General features: G+C 35.9%; 1 long non-coding RNA gene across 1 annotated transcript; it reads right to left on the bottom strand.

Annotated features, from left to right (window-relative positions):
* Nucleotides 1-9,713: 9,713 nt before the first annotated feature.
* On the bottom strand, nt 9,714-12,174 carry LOC139190242 (uncharacterized). Its single transcript, XR_011574335.1, has 5 exons — nt 12,002-12,174; nt 11,760-11,919; nt 11,586-11,654; nt 10,828-10,886; nt 9,714-9,885 (listed from the first exon to the last, which is right to left on the bottom strand). It is a non-coding gene; the product is annotated as an uncharacterized lncRNA (long non-coding RNA).
* Between the last annotated feature and the right edge of the window lie 2,529 nt (nt 12,175-14,703).

The following is a 14,703-nucleotide window of genomic DNA, read 5'->3' as shown; positions in this document are numbered from 1 at the left end:
AAATAGCATAATAGCATAATACTTTTCATAAATCTCAAATCATCAATTTTTCTCAAAAACCAGAAAGTATGCCATGTTATAATTTCAAAAACAGAATGAATGATGCATCAATGTAACAGGTGAAATGATGAATTAACCGGAGACCCTGCAGTTGGTCCTATACGGTTAATTCTATAGCTCAACATCCAATCCAACCGGAGTCACCTCGGTGACCTGTACGGCACTACACTGCATATAAGTCGGAACTACCTGAAGTAGTATGTACGACATGAATGGTGTAATAATACGCTCTAGTGCTTCTCTCATCAATAATCTGTGCACATAATCTAAGGTCACCTATCAGTCGGAACCCTCTCATGGTCTGTACGACATGCACCTACTTGGATCCAAGGTGAACGTGCGGTGCGAGGTGAATAATATAAGCACTAACACCATGATTGCAGGTTATGAGCTATCAACATAATATACATCATCAATGATTCACATGAATAATGTAAAACTCACCTGATACTTACCTGTGCGTCCACAGTACCAATTCACATATATATATGCATCAATTATCAATTCATATAACTCATATCATTCATATCATTCATATTATGCATGCATGGTATTTTAAAACATACTTTCATTAAAACTTAATTTCTGGGAATTTAGATAGCATATAGGTATAAACAGAAAATACTGCCCACTCACCTGGAGTTCGCCCAACAACTTCCTAGCACAACACATCAAGGCGTCATAACGATCGGCGCCTAGAACAATAATCAAATCCAACCTCAGAAATCATATCGATAGAATATATAACTTATATAAAACACGTCACTACGTAGTTCGATCCGGAAGATCTGCAACTCAGATTTCAAATCCATAACTTCCAGAGGTCCACAATATACCTCTAGGACAACATCCTAAAATTTCATTACCATCCAACGGTCGGATCTCCGTCAATTTCCAAAACCAAGTGACGGTTAACATTTTATTTTATGAACTTACAACTCCAATTTCGGAAGATCCGTATATTGGATTCCCAATCCATAAGTTCCTATAATCCTCAAATATTACGTATTACAACATATCAAAGTTTGGTGACGATCCAACGGTCGGATCGTCAATTCACATTTTCACCTAACCACGAATCGTAACGAACTTAGGTTCAATTATTCAATTTACATCCATCAATTATCAAAAATGAACCTAGAACCTTAAACACATACTAAGAATGACATTGGTGGGCCATTGGCCACGCGCCGCCGCGGGTGGCGGTTGGCCGCCCCGGCTCGCCGGAAAATCCAACTATTTCCAAAAATTCTAAAACAAATACAGAATTGAAGATCTTAACGAGTAGAGTAAACTTTATACCTGAGGCCAAGGCCAATTTGGCTTGAAAGAGCTCTAATTTCACCAAAATCCGTGCAGAACCCTAGAATTGGGTGAGTTCCAATTCGTCTTCAAATCAACTCCGATGCTCCAACTAATGATTGGGCTTTGTTCTAGGCCTCAATAGAAGTGTATGGGTGGTGGCAATTGAAAGAAATTGCTTCGGAATTGGGTGATTCGAAGCCAAAGCCGTCGCACCCCTTCTTACAGTTTTCTCCATTTTCAAAGCCAAATCTCTCCAAATTTGAGATGGAATGGATAGAGGAAGGCTCCTAGAGTGTTTCACATGAAGTTTCTTGAAGCAATTCGCCGGAAAAACAGGTGAAAATCACCGAAAATCAGCATGGGTGTCGACCGGGTCAAAAATGGGCCAAGGGGATCCGGCCGATCCCCCGCGTCTCTCTCCCTCCTTTCCTCCTTTCCTCTTTCCTGGTTGGCCAGATTCTCCTTCTTTCTTCTCCTGATTCGTCCCCTTCTTCTTCTTTCAGATTGGGCAGTTTTGCCCAATCCCATTTTTCCTTTCTTCTTCCCCGATGCCCAATCCTCATTCTTCTTCTTCTTCTTATGCACACACACGCACAAACCTTCTTTCTCTCATCCCAACCATCCATTTCAAATTCCTTTAATCTGGGCCATCCAAATTTTAATAATAAAATTTATAAAATGCCCAAACTTCAAACTTTAAAATCTTTTTCGTTATAACTCCCAATAACGAACCGTCAGCGCCCACACGTCCGTAGCGACGAGTACTACGAGAATATGTCAAGAGAACAAATCTTAGATGGCACGACACAACGATTAACCTCGAATAATGCGCGTGCCTCAAAGGGCATTTTTGTAAAATCCTTTATTAAAACTTTAACTCTTAAAATCAGCGACGGGCTGTCACAACAACACTATAATTATGTTAATGAATTTAATTATCCACCATAATTGTGAGAAATAAGTGCCTTATTATTATAAAATTATCTACTTTATACTTCTCTTACCATCATATATTTCGTTTCTTTTATTTGTTTGACAATCATTGTAGGTAAATTATTTTGCATGTATGTATTAGACACATTTTGTTAAAATTATATATATGCATACAAATAATTTATCTATATTTTTATGTAAAATAATATGTAATTAATTAATTTGGATCAATTGGCAAAAAACATTTATTTATTTTGTAGGTAAATTATTTTTCATGTGATATTACATATGTACTAGCCACATTTTGTTATTATTATATAGAGTGTGCAATCAATCGACATTCTTTTATTTTGTAGGTAAATTATTTTGCATGTAGGCAAATTGTTTTATATATATATTTTTTACAAAATATTGGTATTTAATTAATTTTGAATAAAAAATATTTATTTATTTTGTAGGTAAATTATTTTACATATATCATTACATAATTTACTAGGAACTTATATTGTTATATATGTTGTGCAAAATAATTTACCTATGTTACATTTAAAATATTGATAATTTTGAATAAATTAACTTTTTTTATATTTGTAGGATATACTAATTTACCTGTTAGCATCATGTGAAAACAACTATATAAGGAACATTGGTATCATGTAAATATTTGAACATTTAATTGAATAAAATAATGTAAAATAAATGGAGATAATAAGTGAGAGGCCCAAAGTAAGTGTTATTAGGGGTAATTTAGACATCCAAAAATACAAATTTTGCCAAGTCATACTTAATTATGGATATTGCTTAGTTGGAGCCTAGTCATTGGGTTTTTGTTAGAGAAATTTATCATGATGGGTTTTAATTAAAGAAAATTGAATTTCAAGGGGTGTACTCATATTTTCAGTAATGTAAATACAAATTTAATACGTACAAATGCAATTTTTTATGTATGCAAATCGTTACCTATGAGGATCGTGGTTGTCTTTACGGAGATGCAATGCTAAAAAAATAGGTCTTCAAGATCACACATGGTTAGTATAGTATAGATTAACACAAGTTCATAAAACGACAATGATGTATCAAGGTATGAGAATGAGATTGGTGATAGCTATCTTTAAGTCAAAACTCTATGTCACTATGCTCAAGATTAATTGAAGGCTGATAGGAGTATATTTATGCGACTTAGTTGGCTTGTTCTTAAGCATTTATGTTGTTTTTCTTTAGTTATTTTAGTGTTTAAAGTCATTTTCGTGCAATTTCAGGTTTAGAGACGAAGTATGCAAAGAAGTGCGAAATGGAGCATTTTAGAGCAAAATTGAGCTAGAATGGAGTGTATGCTAATGGAGCATAAGGAATGGACGAGTTTGAAGGTCAAAGGAGCTTAAGAAATGAAGAAATGAAGGTGAAGAACAAAGAATTCAGATTTGGAAACCAAAGTTTCTAAAGTTGGAAGTTTCTATTCTTGGAGGTTTCCATTTTCGAGAGTTTCTATTCTTGGTTTTGGGCTTTTAGATTACCTAAACCCTAATTCCTTGTGGACCCTAACCCTAGCCGCACCTAGGCCTCTAGAATATCTGATTTCCTTGCCTTGCAAGGCATTCTAGAAGGCCCATCTCTAAACCCTAACCCTAGCCGCACCTTAGGCCTTATTCCCACTAAAAATCTGATTGTTTTAACCTAATTTCTGGTGGATTTGGGCTTCTAGAAACCCTAATCTGATTACCCTAGGGTTTTGGATGCCTATATATACTCATTATAACCCCTAGATCAGATACCACCTCTCATACACAATCATTCACGCCAGAAATCTGCCCTTGCATTCTGCCGCACCTTCCCATCACCAAAATCCCAAAATTCTGTCCAAAGATCATCCCTAGCCGTACCCCCATCAACCCTAAACCTTTCCCTACCATTCCCCATCCATTCTACACCCTAAATACTACCCAAAACCTGTTCTAAACTTCTCTGCCGCAGCAAGGAGGAAAGGGAAATCATTGATGATCTTGCTGCCAAGTTGGAGCCTTCTAGGTGTTTTCTTTCTTTGGGTTTTAATTTCTAAATTTATGTATCTTTGCTTTGCGAGTATGAGGAACTAAACCCCCCTTGGCTAGGGGGGGATTCGAAACCATGATTATGCTTGCTATATGATTTGATTACTTTTAATTGCATTTCATAAGTTGTGATTTCAATTTGCTTATCTATGTGAATTAAAACTTATTCTTGTATGTTGATTGAGGGTCGACACTTAGTTTGCATGCATGAATTTGATGCTAGGATATAAGGGAATTTCACCTAATCGTTATGAACTTATATTCACAAGTAGTAAAGGTTGTTGATCACAATCGTGTTAAGTAAATTCTTGGCATAAGTTTCATGCAATCATAGTAACAAGTGCTTCGTCAATGCTTATGGTTTTCATAGAACTTAATGATTCTTGCTTGTATCTCTATTATGCAATCATGTAGGGGACTTGTGGGGAATGCTTTGGGTTGTCGTATGCAATCATCCAATTCAATAACATTAGGAAAATCTGAAGGTTAATTTAAGCGAACCTAATTAACTTGGGGCGTTGGGAATTCATGGTTTATTGAAAAGCAATTAGAGATCGTTTTATATGCAAGTGTGACATGTGTGGAGATGAACCCCTTAGCTAGCCTTCCATCCATCCATTTAAACCAAATTCGTTTTAGAGTCTTTTCAATTTACAAAGTTTTGTTTTGTTTTCAAAATTCGTCCAAAATCAATCCCCCTTTAGTTTTAAGTGTCATATTAGTTAGAAACCCATTTAGTTTGTGTTTTTAGGTGTCTTGAGTCAAGTTTAAACCAATTTTCGTCCAAATTCTTTCCTAGTGTCCAAAACTGCCCATAAAGTGGTTTTAAGGCAGTTTTGAGTGTTTACTTGCTGTTTTGAGTCTTTTGGTTTGTTTTAGTGTTTTAAAGTTTAGTTTTACATTCTTTGAGTCTAGTTAGTGTTTTAAACTTGTTTTTACGTTTTTGAGTCAAGTCCAAGTGATTTTGCAATCCCTCCTAATCCCCGGCCTAGAACGATCCCTACTTACATACTTGCTACAATTGATAAAAAGAGGGTTAATTTGAGTGTCAACATAATTTTCACATCAAAGGCTAACCAAACTTTTAGTAATCCATTAAATTTACGAAACAACACTTGCAATATAAAACGAACAAGGAGAAAAACACAAAACTACTCACATTGGAAAGCCAAAGTCAAATGAAACTTTAAGATGGCACAAGGAATAAGATACACAAGTCATTTGATATGGTTGGTGCACGATGTATTTGAAGTGCCCCAAGACATTTTTGAACTTTTTATGACAAGTGGGAGTAATTTGATTACCCATGACATTGCATGGGATAACACAATTGAAAGGATGAAAGATTGAGATTCGCTTTTGGGAATTTATCAAAGAGTTGCTCACAATTGAGAATTTTGATGGCCCACAATAATAATTTTTATTTTGACGAGCCCTGAGCAAGAAAGCAAATGATAGACAGGCGGTGTTTTGCACTAAAATTGATACTAAGCTCAATTTATAGAGTAAGTATTGTCACTACAACTCAATCAAGACCAAAGTTAGCGTAACCCCTAAAGCAACATAAGCTTTTTGTTAAATGAAACAATGATTTTTAAATGTTATCAGCCATACTAGGGAGAACCTTTGATATCACAGTGGAAAGATTATTCAACGTTAATCCACAAACTATGACTATTAAGAGATGCTTATAGAAAAAGATACCATTGTCTAATAAGTTTACAGACGCAACAGAAATAGAGGTAGAGACAGAACATACAGCAAAAAGGAACCTTGGAAGCAAAGCTATTCAACTTGTTCAAATAATGGTACAAAGACCAATAGACCATCAAAGGTTTATATGCCCTTGATTGTCCAAAGTACATGTGAGACAATTAGTTAGCTGTTTTTCAATAGGCACAAAGAATAAAACATAGATTTTTCTTTCCATAACCCTCCAATGAAGTGAAATTGAGTTTCAAAAATTATTGATTGCTAAATGTTGGACAAAGTTCTTCCAAATGTCAATTTCACACAATTGGTCACATTGAAAATAAATGGCCAATAGTTTCAACCCATGTTATTGAACAAATACAACATCCATAACTAACAACATAACTACTCATGACAAGATCAGAATTTGCATTCACATGAGGGAGAGAAACATACCTTTGTTTTTCACTGCATTCAACAATCAAGACTGACATCATCTTCCCACGAAGTAGCAATAGAGTTTGATCATTGAGAATCATTTCAACCATATGGGAAGCTTTGGAAATTTCAGTATAAAAGAATTTCATGCGAGACATTACAGTATGCTTTCCTAAGTTGTAAAACTCACATAAAAAACATTCAGAAAATGAGAGATGTGGTTACCTCCTTAGAGTCATTAGTGTATCAGCTTATTTGTTCCACCATGAGCACTCACCACATTTAGGAACAACATGTTATTCCTATTTTTATCTACAATCCTGCAACTCCTTTTTGAGAAGCAAATTTCACACACCACATCATCACACAATTGGTTAATGTTGATGAGGCTTGTCTTCAAACCTTCCACATAACTGACATTTTCAAGTTGAGTAAGACTAAGAATCTTGACAGCTCCCTTTTAGTAATTTGAGACTTGTATTCTCCACCAAACACAATATTATTTCCACTAGAAAGTATAAGTGATGAGAAGACATCTTTGACCCCAGACATATAATAGGAGCATCCACTATCAAATTTCCATACATATGGTTTTGGGACTAAAGGAGCCCAATGAGCTACCAGACATTTGTTAGAACCTCTTTGAAATCATCTTGAACAAGACGTGATATTGTCCGAGGTAGAGGAATCCACAACTTGAGCCATTCTATTGACTTTCACAGCTACCTGATCATTCAAGTCATTCTTTGTTTCCGAGGAATGTTTTCTGCATATTGGTCGAATATGACCAAGTTCACCATAGTGATAACATGTAGGAATGAATCTTTTCTTTAAGGAAGATTTGGCCAGAGAAGCCACATGTAATGATTTCTCCATAACTTTAGTATTGGTGCACATAAAACTTAAGCCTGTTTCACAAGAACCAAGGTCACACTTGTTATGAGATGGTTTTTCGATACCCAACATATTTTTTATTGTTTCACCCCTAATGGTTAGGCAATTTAAGCAATTGTTTGCCTCATTCAGGTTAGACCTTAATTTCATATTAGCATCATAATTTGTTGGCTCTCAACAAATCAACCTAATGCAACAACGTTTCTTAATAAATCATCAATTCCTAAACTTAAGAAGTGGAGCAATAAGATCATCTCTTTCATCATCATTGATAGGAACATATTTATGCGACTTTGTTATCTTATTTCTTTGCATTTACTTAGTTAATTTCCATTTATTGTAGTAATTTAAGTTATTTTCGTATTATTGTAGGTCCAGTTGGTAAAAATGACAATAAATAACCAAATGGAGCAATTTGGAGCAGTTTTGGACTTGGATTAGATAGCATGCATGGATAGCATATGGGCTGGATGTTTTTGGTGTTTAAATGGTGCTAGATATGTGCTAAAATCTGGAGAAATTAAAGTTAAGGCTTGGAAGACAAGGAATTACACAAGCAAGAGGAATCCTAGTTGGAGAGGAACATTATCTTATCTCATCCTATCTTATTTTATCTTATCTTATCCTATCTTATACAACATTATATTATCTTATCTCCAGCTGCAAGAAGGAATCCTAATCACATTCCAACACTCTCTACCTGATTTTTAGAGTCCTAAAATAATTCAAAATGCCAAAACCTTTTCCTCCTTGGATTCAGTCATTTCCCTCTATATATATGAAATTCCTGCAACGATTTAGGGCGTGCCATGCCTACCATTCATCCATTGAAGTTGTTGGAATTTTCAGAGTTCTTTCTATCTTTGTTTTAAGTTTCAATGTTTATTTTAGATTGTTTTTCAGTTATGATGAACATTTGTAACTAAGTTTCTTTTTAGCTAGAGGTGAATTCGAAGCCATGATCATATGTTTTATATAAATTGATTTCATCTAGTTATTATTTCATAAAACATGAATGCGATTTACTTATATGCTTTATAGAGAACTAATTCTTGTATGTTTATTAAGGGTGCACACTTAGTTTGCATACAGGGATTTGATGCTAGAATATAAGGGAATTTCACTTAATCATTATGAACTTATATTTGCAAGTAGTAAAAGTCACTAGTCATGATTGAGTTAAGTAAATTCTTGACAGGAGTATCATGCTTTTCATAGTTACGAATGCTTCAATGCTTATGATTTTCACAGAACTTAATGATCTTTGAGATGTATCTCTATCATGCTTTTTATAGTTAGGGAACTTAAGAAGAATAATTTGGTTGCGTCGCTGAGACCAATTCAATGAACTTAGGAAAATCTAAGAGTCAGTTCACATTTAATTTGGGGCATTGTCATTCATGATTTATAGGAAGAATAACTGGAAATCAATTTGTATGCATATGTTTCATGTGTGGAGTAGAATATTTTAGCTATCCTTTCATCCATATTTCATTCACAACTTAATTTACTTGCTGCCATTTACTTTTGTTTTAATTAAATTCGTCCAAAATCCCCCTAGTCACTGTTTTGTTGTTAATTTAACTTAGTTTTTAGTTTTATGAATTTAATTTGTGTTGATTAGCATCATTTCTAATCCTCGGAATAGAACGATCCCTACTCATTCGTACTATGATTGCATAATTTATAGGGTTTAATTTGTGTGTTAGTTGCTACCACACCAAATTTTGGCATCGTTGCCGGGGATTAGAAAAATTGCTAATCACTTTGTTTTTTTAATATATATTTTATTTTACTGTTGATATTTGATTTAGTTTTATTTCTTTGATTTTAGGTACTAGAGAAGCAAGACATGGCAATTGCTAATCTTCAAGCTCAAATGGCAAATCTTACTTCTCTTATGTCGCAGTATATCAAAAGGTCCCCAATGCAAAGTGTCCCTAAATTTGGTGTGTCCTATAGGCAAGGATATCAAACTAATCAACATCCTCAATGAATTGAGAATGGAGGTTGGAAGATTGTCAATGCTTGGGGTAATCAAGGCCATAATCAATCAAGGAACGACTTGTTTTTTAACACTTATAATCCAAGTCCAGGTGGGAGAGATTATTCAAATTTTATGTGGATGGAACCTCAACAGGTTCAATAAGAAGGGTATTGGCAGCAATCTGAGGAGTTCTATTCAAGACCTATACATCCACCGGTCCTAGTGAGGATTAATTGGAGGTGTCGTCTGGCTAGAAGATGTTAAAGCAAGCGCTTCTTGGGAGGCAATCCACATATTCAAACAAAGAGACATTGGAATTTCTGGCTCCTACAACCAGATTTTGACACACCCCGTCCCGAAGGAGGGCATGCTGGCCGTCACGTGAGAGTGACGTAACCATTTGCACAGTACGGAAGCTTTAAGATACAATTTATAAGTTGATACACCCGAAGGTGAGTCCTAATTTTGTCCAATCTGTCAGAACACCGTCGAATTCCTCGTAGTCACCACACCTTTGTGATTCCTGAACTTGGAGGGGCGCAAAACCAAAATTGAGTGGGTCAGTAAAACAATTCTTTTTCCAAATCCAAACATTTCTCAAAACGTTGTAACCCCTCTCCGTAAAACCTGTATACTTTCCCAGAAATGTAAAATATAAATATACATATATATTCTCAAAACTTCATTTTTACTATCTCAACATTATCTCTTTATCAATCATGCCATGCCATGTCATCTCAACATTTCTCATATTAATTATGCCATGCCACATCATCTCAACAGTAATAAGGTATGAATGTATCAACATAATCATATCAGGTGCAAGAAAGTAATCAACCGTAGGCCCTCTAATAGCCCTATACGGTTGAACCTAGAGCTCAAAATCTATCATTATCACTCTACCGGAGTCACCTCTGTGACCCGTCCGGCCTTCTGCACACAAGTTACGCTCTAGTGCTTCTCATAAATCATCTGTGCACATAATCTAAGGTCACCCACCAGTCGGAATCTCACTAACACTCTCGCGACTGGTCTGTCGTACCCACTCCGCGTGGACTGTACGACTAGCATCTACTTGGATCCAAGGCGAGCGTGCGATGCGGTGAATACTATAAGCACTAAACCATGGTGCAGGATTTGAGCTCAATATATATCATCATCATCATAACAGTAATTAAATACTCATCTGTGCGTCCACCGCACCATTTCATACATATGCATCATAAATCAATTCTTACCTGTGCGTCCACCGCACCAATTCATACATATGCATCATATATTAATTCATGCATGGCATTTCAACTCACATTTCTATATACTTTTCATATCAATTCTATGCATGGTATTTCACTTCCCGTTTTTCCACATAACTCATATGCATTTCATTTTAAACATAATTTCATGCATTTTCAATTTCTGGGAAAACGTTAAGTATATATATATATACGGAAAACAAAACTGCCCACTCACCTGGAGTTCGTCCAACAACTCCCTAGCACCACACATCAAGGCGTCACGACGATCGCCGCCTAGAATAGTAATCAAATCCAACCTCAGAATTCATATCGATAGAATATATAACTTATATAAAATACGTCACTACGTTGATCGATCCGGAAGATCTGCCACTCAGATTTTAAATCCATAACTTCCAGAGGTCCACAATATATCTCTAGGATAACATCCTAAAATTTCATTACCATCCAACGGTCGGATCTCCGTCAATTTCCAAAACTAAGTGACGGTTAACATTTTATATTATGGACTTACAATTCCAATTCCGGAAGATCCGTAACTCGGATTCCCAATCCGTAAGTTCCAATAATCCTCAAATATTACGTATTACAACGTATCAAATTTTGGTGACGATCCAACGGTCGGATCATCAATTCACATTTTCACCTAAATGTGAAAACTATAAAACGTTATTTGAACACCTAACCAACAATCTTCAATAACTTTCTCATACGGTATTCAATTTAGGTATATGAATATACCACAGTGATCTACTCGACGTCACGGACGTCGACATATTTTTAAAATAATTTTATTTTTTATTTTTTATTTTTACTGTAGCACCTTCTTCTTCCTTGGGTCGCCGGACTGGTTTTTCCGGCGGCCGTTTTCCGGGCAGTTTTTCAAATTGCCATAACTTTGTCATTTCTCAACGAAATCAAGTGATTCAAAAACGAAAGTTGTAGCCCTTGAAGAGAAAAAGATAATGGTACCTTGCACAACACCTAGTTCGCCGTGGTTTGGCCGGAAACTGTCTCGAAAGCCTCGGAGGTCGCCGGAAACTGGGTATTTTTCAAATGAGTATAACTTCTTCAATACTCAACGAAATTGAGTGAAACAAAAAGGAAAGTTGTAGTACTTGACGAGACAAAGAGATTGATATCTACCTCGACTCCTAACTCGCCGGGGATTCGCCGGAAAACACCTCGAAAGCTCCGGCCAAACTTTGAACTTGTCGATCTCCGTGTTCTTACGTCCAAAAACTTCCAACGAAGCACTCCGAGCTTCCTTGGGACCTTACTAAACTCGCTGTGATCTTGTTTTAGCCTAAAACGTAACCAATTCAAAGCTCATGAACAGTGTCATCTCACGGCAACTTTAGAACTAGGGTTTTCGAAGTGAAACTCACCTGAAATTGGTATCCCCGTGCTCGTGAAGTCCCCAGGATCACGATGGTGGTCTTAAATGGAACGTTGGTACAAGATTGTGGTGGTTCTTGGTGGTTGCCGTGAGTTCGAGAGTAAGAGAGAGAATGAGAGAGTTTTCAGAAAAGAATAAGAGAGAGAGAGAGTCTGGAATGAAAGAAGAAGAGAGAAGAAAGGTTACGGGTTTTAGGGAGGGAATTCAGGGTAGGAGGCCCTACCTAAGTCCAAGCACAAATTAACACATACAAATATAAATCTAACCCTAGTTTAGGATCTTAAAGTAAAACAAATGTCATACATTTACACACCTTAATCCCGTTTAAGGTCACATTGGTCATCTCACGTCCTCGGAATTAATAATTCCGGGACGGGCTGTGACAGATTTGCTTTCTTTTACCCTTCTCTTTATTGTTTTTACTTTGCCATAATTGTCTTGTTTGCTAATTATCTTTTGTTGCTTTCTTGTTTAAGTTTATTTTTGAAACATTGAGGACAGTGTTTGGTTTAAGTGTGAGGAACTAAACAGACTGTTTTTCTTGATTTATTTTCGAATTTCACCACCTATCACTACTAATGTTGTTAATCACTGTTTTAAAGTGTTTTATTATGTGTCATAAAAAAAATTGAAAAACAAATAAAAAAGGTTTGAGAAATACCAAAAAAGAGTTGTTTTGTTGCTTGTTTGTGTCTTAGGGTACTCTCCTACACAATGATGAGGATTTGGTTTTTAGTTGCATGACTGTTAAAGAAAGTTACAAACATGGGTGGAAGTTTCATATGCTCTTTGGTTAATACTTAGTTGTAGTTGTCATTTATGAATTCACATGTAATCACAAAGGAAAAAAAATCAGTTTTTGTAGCATGCTTGAAGAAAGAAACTCAAACTAACGCTACAACCCTGTGAGACTTGAACCTATTCTTTGTTTGGAGAGTTATTAATCTGCGATTTTTTTGTTTTCTAAAGTTGTTATTTCTTTGCTTGGTTGCTGCTTGGAATGCTTTTTCATCATTTTAGTTCCAAATACTAGAACTCATGCCCGTTTCATTCAAAGCATAAAATTGATTGCATGACAAATAACAAGATGAAGTTGTTTAGTTACCACCAGACCCAAAAAGCCTTATCCCTTGCATATGTATTGTAGGTTTAACCCTTTTGAGTCTTATTGAGCCTATTTTCTTTGTTAGCCTGCATTATCCCTAACTGGCCTAGCATAGGAATATCCATACCCTTGTTCTTAATGTAAAAATCTGGATTCAATTACCAGCTAGTTTCTACAGTCAAACAGTTGAAAGAAGAAATTGACGAGAATCCAAATAGTGGTTTATTTAAAGATTTGAAAACTAATATCAAGACCATGAACTTAATGTAAAACAAAGAAAAACAATCCAACCTGGATTCTCAATGATTGGATGATTAATGCATGAAGAAGGTTTTAAGGTTGGGGTTTCTAATGAGGAACATGAGAGGCAACTCAAGACTCCAAGAACACTCTTGAAAAAAAAATTAACTTAAACTTCCTAGCCAACCACCACTAAATCCCAGCTAGGGTTTTTTAAACAAAATGATTGTTTGTTTTCAGCAAATCAAGGACAAGGGGCACTTGTCAACCTAGCAAACAATTTGAGCATATCAAAGGCTAAAGCTAGCCCTTAGCAAAAAGGTGTCAGTCAGCCCACGCTGATTGTCTTAAAGTGTGTGCCAAGTTCGTTAGAAAACAACGAACAATTCTAACTGGATAAAACCACTAGACAAAATGAACTAGAAATTTACGCATGAAATGCATATGTATGAACAAACCTTTGAGGTGAGAAGTCCAACCTTTCAGAGATTATTTCCAGCAATATCATCCTATAGTGACATTGTATCTTAAATCTAACTAGAGTATGTGTGGAACCATTTATAATTTTTGACAAGGAAAGGCAAACAATAAATCTTGACTTCATAACTACATAAGGGATCACTTTTGATGATAAGCCTATGGTGAGGCGTTAGGAGATGTTTTCTCCATGGACTTGTCTTCGTGTAGACGACAAGGTTATGATTGAGTCCAGAATGGACATTCTACATATATCAGAAAGGGAATTAAACCATGTTAGTTTGGATATGGTTCTTTTATAAGTAGTATCGCTTGAGCTTAGCGATTTCATTTTTTGGCTATCGAGGTTCCATTCATGCGCTCCAGATAATAGATTCATTTACATCCTAATTTGGCAATCATGTATGGTCATTTCCTCTTTTCCCCGAGTTTGCCTTCTCCTGGGATTTTGGTATTTTCAAAGACTTCTCTTAGGACCAGATCTCCAGCTTGCAGGCTTCTGAACTTAACGCCTCTGTTGTAATATGATTGAATTTGCTGTTGATAGGCGGCTAGCCAAACTTAAGCACATTCTCACGGTTCCTCTATGAAATCGAGATCTGTCTTAAGGATCCCTACATTTTCTAAAGCGGTTTGTTCTTCAATATGCAAGTTTGGCATAGTTGTGACTTGGACTGGGATGATGGCTTTTGTTTCGTAAGCCATGGAGAATGGTGTTCCCCCCTTAGCTTTTAGTATTGTTGTGAGATATGCCCATAATACACTAGGCAGTTCTTCTAGCCACTCGCTTTTCTTTTCTAGCATTTTCTTCAAACATTGTAGGATGGTCTTATTTGAAGCTTCTACTTGTCTGTTGCCTTATGGATACC

Source organism: Malus domestica, chromosome 12 (assembly GCF_042453785.1).
Source record: "Malus domestica chromosome 12, GDT2T_hap1".
Lineage (NCBI taxonomy): Eukaryota > Viridiplantae > Streptophyta > Magnoliopsida > Rosales > Rosaceae > Malus > Malus domestica.
Note: the sequence above shows the minus strand (reverse complement) of the source record. Positions and strands in the feature narration are given on the sequence as shown.